Here is a 14,996-nt window from a genome sequence, read left to right as displayed (position 1 = left end):
TGAGGAAGCTTAGAGTACCGAAGAATTGGTGAAAGATTTCATTCAACCGTTTCATTTTTTCGACTGGTCGTACGTAACTTGTGATTCTTAATGGAAAATTTACAACTGAAAGGTATATATTGGAGATTTTGAAACCACAAGTAATATCATTTGCGCCATATATAGGGCAAGGATTTTTGTTGATGCAAGATGATGCCAGGCCTCACACTGATCGAGTTATGAGGAATTCTCTAGAGGAAGTCGGTATAGTCACCAGGGTATGGCCAGCTCGAAGGCCGGATTTAAATCACATAGAGAATCTCTAGGATTCTTGGGAAATATTATTAGGGAATCGTAATTCAAATACTTTGGTAGACGGACGCAGAGATTGATTGCAATTTGGAAAGACCTGTAGCAAAATGACATAAAGTCTCTTATTTTAAGTGTGGGCCGTCTTTGCCTAGAAGTTATTCGTGCCAGAGATGGAAGAACTTTCTACTGACAGTGTCCTTCAACTTGTTTTTTTTATTTTGTTTTGTTTTTTGTTGTCAAATTTGGATCTTCATTTTTCATGAAATCATGGTGTTTCTCGAGTAATAAAAGATATAATGTAAGGAATCAAAAATGAAAATGTTGAAAAAAGATAGAGATAGGTGTAATTTCAATTCCAATTTGGTGATATAACTGATACACTCTACAGAAAGTTACAAAATTCATGAAAAAACGGCTTATATTTTCGACACCCAGTATTTGTGAAATAGGGGGTGTTAGGCGAATACGGTTTCCACACTAAGGTTCAGAAGAAATTGATTTGTCTTTTAAAAATAATAACGTTCAAATCGGACTAGTAGTTTTGACGAAAATGTATCTCAAACTTTTCCCTTAATTTTAGTGGTATATTAATTTATTGGCGAAGTATATATCACGAAATATTCTACATACACACGATTGAATATTCAGTTTTAGGGGTGTGTTTTTTTAATGATTATATTGGATTAAAAATTTCAATTTTTTTTTTCAGATGTAGCGTCCTACTTGTTTCATTTATAAGTTGTTGTCAATGCTTAATTCAATATGAATTCTAGATTAATTTAATGAGGGATTGTGATTTTACCATGGTTCATTATGAAGACATGTAAGGTACAAATTTTAGCGGGAACTCTTAATACTGAACATCCAAATTTGCCTGTTTAGTGTGATTATGCCACATAAAACGTCATTTGAAAGATGGTGCAACAGAATTCAGAAAGTAGTCAACATTTTAATTTTTAATCAATGTGTAGGCAAACGGTGCAACTGGCCATAAGTAATGTACTTTCTAGTATCCGATACAAAGTGTAAGAACAACGCTTGAAGGTCCGAGGTCAATACCTAATAAAAGAATAATTCCCAATCATCCCAGAATAATCAGCGTCACGCTGGTGGTATAATTACACAGACGGCATTCAATTGTGAGCTCGCGCATCAAAGATGTATAAAATATGTTAATGACGACTTGTCATCGGCTTTTAAGTCGAATTGCCATTCTGCAAGTCCTCGCCGATTCTGGCACAGACGCCGTTCGGCTTCAGCCCAGACCAATTTATTTAATTATCACTGTATCTCTTCATCTCCGATTTTCCTCATTACCGTATGAAAAGCGTGACCAGACAATTATCCACCTCTGAATAAATTTCAATAAAACCCCCTCCTAATTGATATTGATGTCTGTAATGACCCCGCATCATTCTGGATTTGTGGTCCAAGACAGTTAGTTTCAGGGAATTTTCGAAAATGGCGGACCTGTTTTAATTTGCTGATTATGCCTGCCTATAATTACAGACCAGGGTATTTAAGGAATGTCCATTTAACTTGAACTACCTAGTATTGTTAGTTCGTATAGTATCGGTCTCTGAAGATTCCAGACAAACCGTATTCCCACATAATTATGCGAATTAAACATTCACAATTCTGGCAGATCAAAGCTTTCGCGAAATCTACAATGTATCACACTCTACAAAAATATCGAGTCTAGCTGCCAAATTTGAACTTCCTTTTCATTTTTTTTGTTTGAATAGTAGGCTGGTGTCAGAACTGTCAAATAACTTGTTACTTCGTTCAGTTGTTATGTGAAACCATCACTTGATTCTTGCAAAAACCTAAATCCTGCTTTATTAGTAAGTTGTAAAGATCTGAAAATATTTTAGGGATAAAGATCATTATCTGAAACCCCAATATGCAAATTTCCAGCTCAAACTTATGTTTGGTTTCCCATAAACGTCTAATAGGCCATCCCGGTGAATCAACCTGTATAATCGTAAGAAATACCACTCGAGCATAGGCAATATATTTCAATTATATAAACTACTTCCTCATCGATAATACCTTGTTTACATTGAAACGTCAAAATTTTTCTTTGAATTGGTCATTACTGACAGCTGAAAGTGCTTCGAGGTTTATTGAGAAATGAACACAAACCAATTCAGTGCCATCGCCGATTTGAGCATTGAACATTTGAAGTGTTGAAAAAAATAATGTTCCCAAATACAACTCATTCCTCAAATTTTATCAGATAATTTTTTATTTTCATCACTCAAATTTGTTTGAGGCCAAAACATTCAAATAAACCGAATTCAGATAAAATCAATCGGTTTGTTTTCATATTTTTGCCAAATAAATAGGTTTTCGTGGCAAAGAAAAAATTTACGATAAAATATTGAGGCATCTCAGATTAGATATATCTGCAAACACGGAAATATTTCTCTTAATTTTTTTACAATTCTAATGATGTGATCACCTTGAAATTTTGCACGAAGCTTGAAAGTGTTTCCTCATAAGCTTTCTATTTCCATTAAATCCATGACTGTATTTTTCATTATGGAGTTTTTCTTTTAACCTATTATATTGGATATTTTGCAGGATATGAGTTAGTAGGGGACCATCCAGTATAGGAATTTTTGTTTTATTTTATTCAAATGAAATAATAAAACAATATTTATTCCAACATGCATAAAAATTATATCCAAATTAGAACTTTCAGCCAAACTAATCTATCGAATATTTTTTTTAATTATTTGTTACAATATAGATTGATTTGGAATAAGGTTTCACATTATCAATAATCAGAAGCATCCGTCCGCTATTTAAAGTGTTTTAGATAAGCTGAAAAAGCCAAAGCTGTTCAAATTCGTTAGGTACAAGTATTCATTGCTTTACCACATTGATTCTACAACCTTGGCAACCCAAATAATATAATTTGTTCTACATTTATGCAACACCAATTAACAAATAGCACGCAATCCTTATGAAATAGCCAAAATTTACCATTTATGCAGATCAAATAACAGATAGGAGTAACGCATGTGTATGTATTTAAATGACGATAACTTCAAAATATTGTCCACAAAGATAGCAACATCACGTTCTCTGCAAAATAATGATAATATTGCAATGATGAAAACAAAAAAAAGTCAAAATAATAATGTTCTTCAATGAATATTCATATACACACAATCCAATATATCATATTTGATGACAAGAGACTATTGATATTATTTGGTTTTTTTTTTTCATTTGATACTGCATAAATTATTTCATTTAATTTATTGATTCACAGCCTATACATGAATGGCTGTGAATCAAGGAATATATTGAAAAAAAATCAATTTGCGTTAAAATCATAAACGACTTAATTCAGAATTTCAATTTTGGAAGGGACTCATCACGCTAAATATAAAATCTTTCTTTCAATAATATGGTACTTGTTAGGTTCTTGAAAACTTTTATTGGTGCTAAGAAATAGTATCTGAAATATTTTGAGTGATAGTGGCTACATGCTATTCGAATAATAATTACTTTTGATATATCGTAACTTGGGGCATAACCATTCAATTTATTATTTTTGAATATTTATAATTGCGGTGCTTCAATCATATTTCAAGAAAATTAAGACGAATTATTTTTTCTGTGGTAGACAGTTGAGTGCATCCAATATTTTAATATGTGGAATAATATTATTGTGATCATTAGAAGAGGAACTAATAGAAAATGTGTTACATAGTTTCGGATTTGGGTTTTTTTTGGAAGGGTTATATATCTCGGAATTAAAATTATTCGCAGAATCGTTTGGTCAATAATTGGCTTAATTGTTAATATTTCTGTCTCTTACTTTTAGCTTCAGTCTGGAAAATTGTATCCTTGGAAACACCATAACGCCGTGGTATCTCGCTGACTTTCCAATATTGTTCTTAGCACTTTCGATCAACTGATTTGCTTTTTGTCCAGGTAACAGTCTAGGTCCTACACTTTTCAGAAGATTTAGTCAAAGTAAACCTTCCTCACATTATGTTATTGCATCCTCCGCGAAACATTTTGATTTACAAAAAGTCGAACTATTTGAGCTTAACATTTGCTAATTTAATTATAATTTATGAGCCATTACACCGCATTCGATTTGGGCAACTGTCAACTGAACTGTCATCATTGAATGACTTTTCCTTTCAAAGCTGAAACTTTTGAAACATAGATACGTTAGTTCCAAAAAACCTCCTTCGCATCTCTGAATTTTTTTATTTATTTATAATCTGGAATCCTAACAGGAATAACTCAATTGTAAGGATTGACGAGAAAAAGAATAAATTCACAGATGATATTGGAAATAAATTATTAGATATAGTCTCAAATAATCATCAACAATATCACAAAAAAAAAGAAATAATTTTGTGATTTCTTCACAGGTACAAGTACATGCTTTTCCTAAAACTTGGGAAATATTGAACATAAAATTATAAAAAAATTGTGCCTGTTATAAAACCGCGTGATTGTTCTACGGTACAGAAATATTTTATATAATGTTGATTCCACTTTTTCATATTTCCTTCCTCCGACAGTGAACTTGACTTTGGGCGGTAAGAATCAAAGAAGTTTACGCAACCGTTTACTTTTTACTGTGCTGAAATGTTCAACGAACTTACTTACTGCGAGGCGTGAGCATAAAAGGATATCTCTTCAGTTTATTGACTGCAAGATGAAGCTGTTATACGAAGAGCTCTTATTTGATGGTAAATATTGTAACGGAGTAATAAAAGCGGTGTTTTCAATATACTTAGATGAACCTCATTATTCTTAACGTTAAGCTCCATTTGTAGATGAATGATTAAGGCAAACAATACTCATAATTCAGGATTACTGGACAGAAGTTCTTGCTACACAAAGCAAAGAAATTATATTTATTATTAGTCTTTTATTTTTGAGCGCATAAATGTGTCTAATTTTCGAATTTTGAGCCTGGAATGATTTCAAATGATGAGATTCAGCTCACTGATGACGAATCCATCCATTCTTAAGATGTATCTTTAAAGTTTTAAGGGTAAAATTTTGAAAGCCGTATTTGAATTCATCAATGGGAAAAATTCGACAGAGAGTTTCGTAAATATGGTAGTTCAGAATTTTGTGTCCCTTAATTTCAAAATTAAAAGAACCACAAAATTTCAACCATTATAGTTAGGGAGATGATTCTTTATGGATTGTGTTTTGATTGTCTCTCGAAATAGGATACGAGGTACATTCTGATAATTTTATGAGCTCTTTCGTTTCCGTAACAAAGTGACTAATGACATTGTGCAGCAACTAAGTATTTTTTAATTCTATTTCTTCATGGCATATCGCTTTGCAGAATAATTGAGGAACAGAATTTTTTTCATTATACATATATCTTTAATTTTTGAGTGTAAAATTTTATGAAATTTCGAATTTTGAACCAGAAATGGTTTCAAACAGGGTAGGTTTCGATCCCAAATAACACGCTAATTTTGTTGATGGGCAGAATCCGACTAGGGATTCCTTAATTATGGCAGTTCAAAACTTAAAAAAATGAATTCTTCAGAAATATATTTCCGCAAAAAATAGACAGAGTTGAAATTTTGAGTGTACCTACTTATACAGGGTGACTGATGACGTATCTCAGTCGAAATAGAGGACCTCAAACTGAATGAGGATTCGGAGTTAAAATGCCCCATATCAAAGGATATTTGTTTCAGAGATATAGGGTGATTTATGAAAAAATGCTGAAACTATGAACTCCCATATAATCGTTGAAAAGGCGAATGTTTCGCTGATATTTCACAGGATTGGTACTACTCATACGTATTTTCCATCAGCTCTCAATAAACGTGCCGGGTGAATAATATTCAGTATTAGCGTTACAACAGATCGGATAATCATTTTGAGCACCATTCAAAATTTTTTGTTGAAAGCGATTATTTATTAATTTTTTGACAAGAGATCGAGCCTATATATACAGTTCTGTGGTCTCGAAGGGCTCCTGAATGAACTAGCTCTTAAAAGTTGCTAAAGCTCCCGAAAATTTAGTTCGTTCTTATTTGATTAATTACTACATTTCTAGCATTATAGAATAATAAATTAAAAGAATGATATAAAATGAGCGATTTTTGTGTAGGAGGAAATGTTATAATCAGGATATTGTGCCATTTGCACACAATATGTTAACTCAAAACCTATCGTAATAATTTTGATTATAGTAATCGATGAATATCAAGATAATTTTGTCCAAAATTGTAAAACCTAATACACAGAAAAATTTTTTGATGTCTTATTACATTGAATATCAAGAATATGGATCTTACGGATTGTAATTCACAAAAAGATGAATATTCGAACGAGTTTCCACTGAAAACAAAAAATAACTTTCAACTACAAAACTTTCTAAAATTCATATTATCTTCTACGACAACATTCTTCACACTTGAGTATGTCTATATTTCAATCAAAATGATTAGGAAATTATATTTCGATATCGTTAAATAAGTTTCAAGTTAATCGCATCTACAACATTTCATACTCGCCAACATCAGCCATTTACCTTTCAGCTGAACAAGAAAACTGCAACTAATTCATCATAACTCACAAAGACGAAGTGACCTGTATGATTGTAAATGGTTTTCCACCTTGAATGCTTTCTTTATGAATTGATTGCTGATGCATAATAACTTCTTTGTGTCCATTCATTTCGATGATGTGTGTCGAAGAAACTAAAAATACGAACAATATTATTTGGCCCGTGATGGACGTCATAAGCTGAAACGATTGAACGTCGACAGGTATTGTGAAAGCTTCTCTGTATGCGTCAATAGAATGATGCATAAATCATTTTTTTCTGATTGTCCTATTCATATTTTTTTCAATAGAAATATCAGATATTAAATCGATGTGGTGCTTACTTGTTTGCTAGATAGATTGTTTGCAACCATTCGCTGAAAACTAATTATGTATTAGTGCATATAAGAATCTCTGTTAAGAGAGGTTGATATTATTGTTCGGTTGAATTCAATTTCATGAAGAAAAATTCAATCTAAATCTCATCATCATCTCAATTATCTAATGCAGTTTTTGTAAAACTTGAAAATAATCTGACAGAGGATACAATGAAACAACTGTGAATAATATAATAAAATCTTCGATTTGAATTATGAAGAGTAGATACATTATTCGAATTTGAGTATTAATTGAGTATAAATTATCTTCTGAATGCTGTGACACTATGATTCTTCGTCCTTCACTTCTAAAATTATCAGTATAATTTTATGACCATCGAAATCTTGTAAATTGGTTACAGCCCAAAACCGAAGGCTGAGGGCTGTTACCAAGATGCGAGCTTGAGAAATTTGTCATAAAATTGTGAGACATTTGCCAATGCCTGAGGAATATTCGGCAGAAAATTTTTCGACAAAAAAATTTATGACTTTATTAAAATTCAACTAAACATTAGATTCGTTGCTGTTCTCCTTTATAGATGATCCATTACCTTTGCATCATGGGCATCTTGGGCTGATTTAAATACTATATTGTTAAACGGGTCATTCATATTGTAATAGTCATTATAGTACTTTCTTGCAAGAGTTTTCACAAAAAGTTCCACATTGTCTTCAGCGTTGCGTCTCGATATTCGATCCCGTCTTTCTTTCTCATATTGGCCGCCCAATCTTTTAGTATCAACGTCAATTCTTCTAAGCGTCTACGTTCATTCAATTCATATTCTCGTTCGCAGCAAAAATTCATGAATATTCCTCAAATATATTTGCGACTGTGTACATTTTGGAAACTTCTGATATATTTAATAGAGCAATTTGAATCAGACTTCTGCATATATGGAAAAAACTATTACATTCAATGCATTTTCATCAACTTGTTTCAACTAGCTTCACTTTCAATTTTGAAATTGCGAACAATACAATAACTATAATAATACCATAATAATGATTGTGAAGGCGTAGCATTCTGACATAATAACAACACAATTAAAAATTGAGTATAAGAAATGATGAAGGCCATTTGAAGCATAATTTATGAATACATTTTCATTGAGATTTTGAGTTTAATTGCAATAAAATAAATTTGATTCATTATTTTCCTTCATTTGCTTCTTTCCCCTTCAAAATCAAAATCAGCTGCAACAAAACTCTCGACAAAACTAGTGCATGCATTCTATCGAAAACTTTTTCAGGCATTTTTTTCTAATGATTGTGTAATTCGAAAGTTACAGGCAAATTTAAAAGGAAAATTTACTATTCTTTTCTTCAAATACCAACTCTCAAATCATATTAATTCTTACTCAACATCTAATACACCATAGTTTCGCTTTTTTTATATATATCATATCCTATTCTTATGAAAATAATCCTAAATTTAAATCAAACTTGGTCAATGTGGAAAGAATTGACGAAAAATGAAATGAGGTGAAAAATTCGCTGAGAAACACAAGATGCACAATATCTCGGACACTGTTGATTTTCCGTTATCAATAAATATGGCTCACGTCTAATTTGGAAACACCCTGTATAGTCTGATGAAGTCGCAGAAGATTCGCAATATATCGAAAATGTAATTCAACATTACATTCAACATAATTTGACACACGTATAATACATGAGGTAATAGTTCAACAAAACGTGTCACAGTGCCTATTCAATGCTGATATTTCAGCATACCAGTTGTTTATTTGATTTGTTACATAGTTATCTATACATCAATTACAAGCTACTGGCATAAAAAAAAACACAAAATATGTATAAACTTCTTCAATTTTAATTATATTTATTCTTTGAAAAACAACCTCGGGCACTCAACCACTTCTCATACATATTTCAAAACACTAGACGTAAGAATAATAAGAAGGCTGTAATGCAAAGTTACCAAATTAGCTACATCTTCACGGTAGCCTCTATATTCAGCGTTTAAATATTGACGTTGACATTTCTTTAATCCGCATATGTTGCTATTGTCATATGTCGTATGGAAGGAGCAAACATCGTTAATTTGAATAGGAGCATCGTTATCTCCGCACGTAGGAGTTAAATGCAAATAACTCCAAGATTAGTACCCAATAACATGAAACCGTTACGCATTGGCATACATGGATAATGACCAGTTGAAAAAATTTCTCGTATTTGAAGTCTAATTGTACGATTGCTATGTGGTTTATCAGGATACTGAATTCATGCTTGGTTGTCAACTGATGTTTTCTTATTTCTTATTCCATCTTATTTCTTATTCCATCTGAATGTCGACATGATTATGGAAGATTTAATATGGAAAATATAGAAAGCAGAATAAGGACTATAGGACTTAATATCAAGAAAAATTAAGACAAAGGCAAATATGATTGGTTTTTGGAAGAGGAGAACTAAAAAATATAACAAACGATTAACCATACTACTACCACTATAACTTATAGTGGTTTATGATAGCCTATATGTTTTATATGATCTGCATTAATATTTGGGTGTTTTTCTCAATTAGACGTGAACCTTGGAGGACGTGTTAGTATGGCTCATTTGCTATCGTTTGAGCCAAAAATCATCAGTTTACGAGATATTTGAGTTCTTCTTTCAATTTCTAAAAGATTTCCCACCTTATTACGTTTTTCGTCAATTTTTTCTATGTTGACCAAATTTAATTATAATTTTTCGTGACCAGCGAGACGTCCGGATCTGACAGCGTTAGAATAGATGAAGCAGCGAGAAGATTGAAAGTTAATTTCTGGCGGAAAGTAACAACTGAAGAAATAAGAAAGAGGTCATGTGCTTGTATAAAGAATGGTGGAGGTCATTTCAAACATAATTTATGAATACATTTCAAACTGAAGTTTTGAGTTGAGTTACAACAAAAAAATATTAAAATTAATTCAAAATATTTAAAAAATTACTTTTCTTTATTTGCTTCTTTCCGCTTTTAAATAAAAATCTGCTGAAACCAAACTAATGCCTGGAGTTCTAGGAATAAAAAAGGAATATGGCAAGCTTTCGAAATAATTTCATCATACTCAAATTCTGAAATTCCAAAGTTGTAGGCAAATTTATATATAAGAAATTCATTATTTTTTTCTTCAAATATCTACTTTCAAATCATACTGATTCAACATCTAAGACAGTATAGTTTCGCTTTTTTTTATACATGTCATATCATTTTCTGATGAAAATAATCCGAAATTTAAATCAGACTTGGCCAATGTAAAGAAATTGACGAAAAATGTTTGTTTGTATTCTGTTACCAAAATATGACTCGACATTGAATGAGTGATACTATCAATCCTTCAAGGTTCACGTCTTATTTGGAAATACCCTGTATAATTGATGAATAACTACAATTGAATCTTCTCAGTCAAATGAAAATCTTAAATTTGATTGATTTCTATCGTTTGTTTAGAGTTTGCTTCTATCCGTTAGAGATGAGAATAACTTTTTTACCAGCACTTATTCAATGACTAAAAGGTTTCTATTGTTGAGCTGCCTTCAATAAATAGAAAGGCTTTTGGATGGTTACATGCAAGGTTCTTGAAAAATTAATGAAGACTTCTCAAGACAAAATGCTTTGAGTTTAGAGAAATATTCCTGGAGCGAAATACGCGTATCTAGTAAATATATGATATTATCTATCGCTAACTGAAAAGATGGGGTACCATATAATTATCTCCTAATATTTGATAGTTATCAGGAATAGTCTATTAAATTTGACCACACACGTGGGAAAAGTTTCGTGTGAAGGTTATGTGCAAGAAAATTGGGGTGTTTCTTGAAACCCTTCTGTACTTACATCTTATTCGATATACTTAGTTCCATGGAGAAATTAGAAAAATTTATTTGGTGTTATTCTTTTAGCACTATTTGGGTATTTTTTTTTTTTGCTTTTTGTTTAATTTGGAGGTATGTAAAAATCGCTAACCAAAGTTCCTTCCTTTTTGCTGAACTAATTTAAATATTCAATTCCTAATTGAAGATATAAACAAAAATGACAGATTCCTCGTATTATTATCGGAAATAATGTCCGTTAAACATTGGCCCGCAAATGTTTTGTTTTCAAAATACGGGGAGTTAAAAATTGATTTTTTTTTCAAGTAATTTTTCTCATAGCACCTTCCCTTCACAACGATATTCAAATAAAATTTGGCATAGATATTCCAATATAAAGATTTCATCATATGATAAACTAATTTTGAATGCAAATCTACGGATGATATTTTTCCTGAAATAGTGTCCGCTCTTTTCCTTCAGAACTCTTTTGGGTGGACCTCTGATATTTTGAAAAAATCTTTGAAGACAATCGAAAAGAGAGAGTATTATTAGTATTATTCCTTTGTTATCTATGTAAAACATTTTTTTTTGGTGAATAAACTTATTATTATTATATTATTATTATTATTATTATATTTTCTAGTGTGTACGGTTTCTCGATATATTGCCTCAAAATTTTAAAATATTCAGGAACATAAAAGTTATCATAAGATTATCCTTTGATGTCATCAGTTCAAAAAACAGCTGATTGAAATTTTCATAGTTTGTTCCCAATAGAAGTTAGACTACTCCTGTAATGACTTGATAATGAAATTGTTACAAAAAAAGAGGGATTTATCAGCACGCTAAATTGGCTGAAGCCTAAGGCGGCAAATTATTTTTGGCAGATTAAGCTTATACATTTTTTATTTTGATTTACAAGATTGGAAAGAAATTATTATACACAACCACAGTACGAATTTCGAAAATTGGAGAAAAACTAAAATATTCAAAAAAAATCAACAGATAGTCCTATATACGTACAGAGACAAATACTCAATATTCCAAGATTTCTACATGAACAACTGCTAACCGCTCTGAAAAATATGCTTTAATGATCATTGATTTTATAAAATTGCAATAGATATTCGATATTATGGTCGAAATTTAGTTCTTTTTTAATAGTTTCTTCAGTGATGATTACTATAATCTTTTTTCCACGTACCTAAATATTATGAGATAATGAATAAAATTTAATAATAACGGATAACTGATTCATTGATAACTAGTTATCAAAGGGCAATCGACTGAGGTCCTTGAGCCCTACAATGATGTATTTAATGATTTTGGCAAATTTAAAGTCTCGCAAGAAGGTATTGTAATGCTTTTATAATATAATTTGAAATTCATTGTATTGTTTTTAAACTGTGAGAGTAACAAAAATATTTATCAATGTTCACCAAATGCATATTTTCTTCATTTATATATGTAGGAAAGTATTGTTTAGTTTTAAGACATATTTCTTACCTTACGTTAAAAGTGATACATGATTGAGATATTCTTCGATTGACATTAGGTTTTTTGATAATTCTTTGCAAGGATCTGACACAGTACCTTAGTTTTAAATGATACTAACCATCCAGGAAAAGTTGATGCAACGAGGATGATAGAACATAATTCATTTATTTATTCATTTTATTTATTTATTTTCACTGGAACACAAACAGGACAAAGTCTCAGAGGCAGTGTTCACTCAGTTACAAAGAAAACCTTAATTATACATGTTGTTTACCTATGAACTGAACAAACAAACAAAAAATCACATGTAAGATACAATATTCAAATTCACATATAATTATCCCGGAAAAACCGAGAACAAAAGTCGACGTTTCAGATGTTTTTTGAAAGTTGTCAGCGAACAGGAAGAAATCGACGTGTGGACAGACAACACCTGAGGTCGTTATCATTCTGACTAGTGGGGAATTTGCGGTGTAGTTTTTTCTTCTAAGGTAGACCTGAAACATGTTATCTGATCTGAGTCTTAGATCAGGAATCCTAAAACGAATTTCCTTCAAAATACCAGGAGCAATGATCAAACCATTCAAGAGCTTGAACATGAATGAATCATCATTTATGAATCTTATATCGACTAGCTTGAGAAGCTGAAAAATCCTACGAGCATACGTGTAGTCGTGATTTACAATTACAATTTTATTTTTGTAGGCCAAAAACCGAATGAACCTATTCTGAACAGACTCCAAACGTCGATATCTCGGTCCTATCTCGGGTTCCCTATGATCGATGCGACGTTCAATCATGAGGGGACAAATGCATGGTAGAGTGTTTATTTATTTATTGCCCATTTAGGATACAAACAGTAAAAAAAAATTTACCAACAGAGTATCCACTTAATATTATAATAGGTACAGAAACAACTCGCTGAAATAAAAGGAAAAAAAAAAATCCCCCTAACCCGACATGAAAAAGTGTTTTAAGAGTTTTTTGAACCTTGTAAGACCATCCGAAACAATGTCAATGCCACTATTTAATTCAAGACTATTATAAGTAGCTTGAAGGCGCCGCATCGGAGAGTGCTGTCCTGTGTTCGTCCTACGAAATATGACGTTGAAGAGAGTTCTATCTCGCAGATCTCTTCCCGGTACATGCAAATTGATTTTATTAAGGAGAAAAGGTGAATCAATCCCAGAGTGTATAATTTTATGGAGAATACAAAGTTCCTGCACCGACCTACCATCCTTCAATGCCAACATATGATATTTTTTTCTTATAGGGGTATAATCTCTATTTTCTATGATGGTATGAGTTTTGAAAGCTAAAAATTTTAGGAATTTATTTTGAATTCTCTGGATTCTTTTTATGTGAACCTCGTAAATAGGATTCCAGATAACGGATGCGAAAGACAACTTACTGTGCCCAAACGCGTAGTACAAGCCAGTAAAGACTCTAGGATCTCTGAATTCTTTGCAACTTCTGTTGATAAATCCAACCATTTTATTTGACGCGCTAATCATTTTTTCGATGTGTGATCGAAATGACCATTTTTCATCAAGCGTCACACCCAAGTCAACAATTTCACTAACGTATTTCAACTTTTCGTTTCCAATTTTGTATTCATATATGATTTTTTGGACTCTCTTAGTGAATGAAATATGAAAACATTTCGACGGGTTCAGAACTATATCATTGAGTTCACAATATTGGACCAATCTATCGAGGTCCTCTTGAACCCCATGACAGTCACCCATCGATCGAACGACCCGATAGATCTTCAAGTCGTCCGCGTAAAGAAGTATCCCACAGTGTCGGAAGCAACCCTTGATATTGTTAATATAAATAAGAAAAAATAGAGGACCCAGATGGCTACCCTGAGGAACGCCAGATGTAATATAGAAAGTTTCAGATCTGTGGCCACCTATCGCGACAAAGCCAGCTCTTCCTGTTAAATAGGATTTACACCATTCTACCAACGATTCGGGTAAGCCAACATCCGCGAGTCTTCTCAATAATTTCTCATGACTGATCTTATCGAACGCTTTACTAAAATCTGTGTATATCGTGTCTAACTGACCCTGGGCGTCTATCTGTTCTATTACATGCTCCGAAAATGAAAGAAGATTAGTTTCTAGGGATCGCCCAGGAAAGAAGCCGTGTTGTTCCTCTATGATAATATTTTTCACTGAGGGTAGTACACGATTATATATGATTTTTTCAAGTAGTTTGCCGAAAATGCATAATTTGCTAATGGGTCTGTAATTCTCAACGTTATCTCTTTGTCCACTTTTGAAGATAGGCGAAATTTCAGCTGTTTTCCACCTAGATGGAAATGATGCGGTTTCGAGTGAAAGATTATATATTAATTGAAGTGGCTTAATCAGATTGCTCATACATTTTTTTATAAATAATGGTGGTATGCCGTCGGGACCACTACTCTTGGATATATCCAATTCATTT

At 32.1% G+C, this 14,996-nt stretch overlaps 1 protein-coding gene across 8 annotated transcripts in view; it reads right to left on the bottom strand.

Annotated features, from left to right (window-relative positions):
- Positions 1–14,996, bottom strand: part of LOC123680079 (protein madd-4) — a 583,820-nt gene that overhangs the window by 517,785 nt on the left and 51,039 nt on the right. Inside the window, exon 1 of one of the 8 annotated variants that reach the window (XM_045617774.1) lies at positions 4,127–4,439. The exons of 6 other annotated variants lie outside the window; for them this stretch is intronic. The gene's annotated coding sequence lies outside the window, so the exon portion shown is untranslated. Of the gene's footprint in view, positions 1–4,126; positions 4,440–14,996 lie in introns of those variants that run through there. One more of the 8 variants, XM_045617766.1, reaches the window with a different exon arrangement.

Source organism: Harmonia axyridis, chromosome 1 (assembly GCF_914767665.1).
Source record: "Harmonia axyridis chromosome 1, icHarAxyr1.1, whole genome shotgun sequence".
Lineage (NCBI taxonomy): Eukaryota > Metazoa > Arthropoda > Insecta > Coleoptera > Coccinellidae > Harmonia > Harmonia axyridis.
This window is presented reverse-complemented; position numbering and strand designations above follow the sequence as displayed.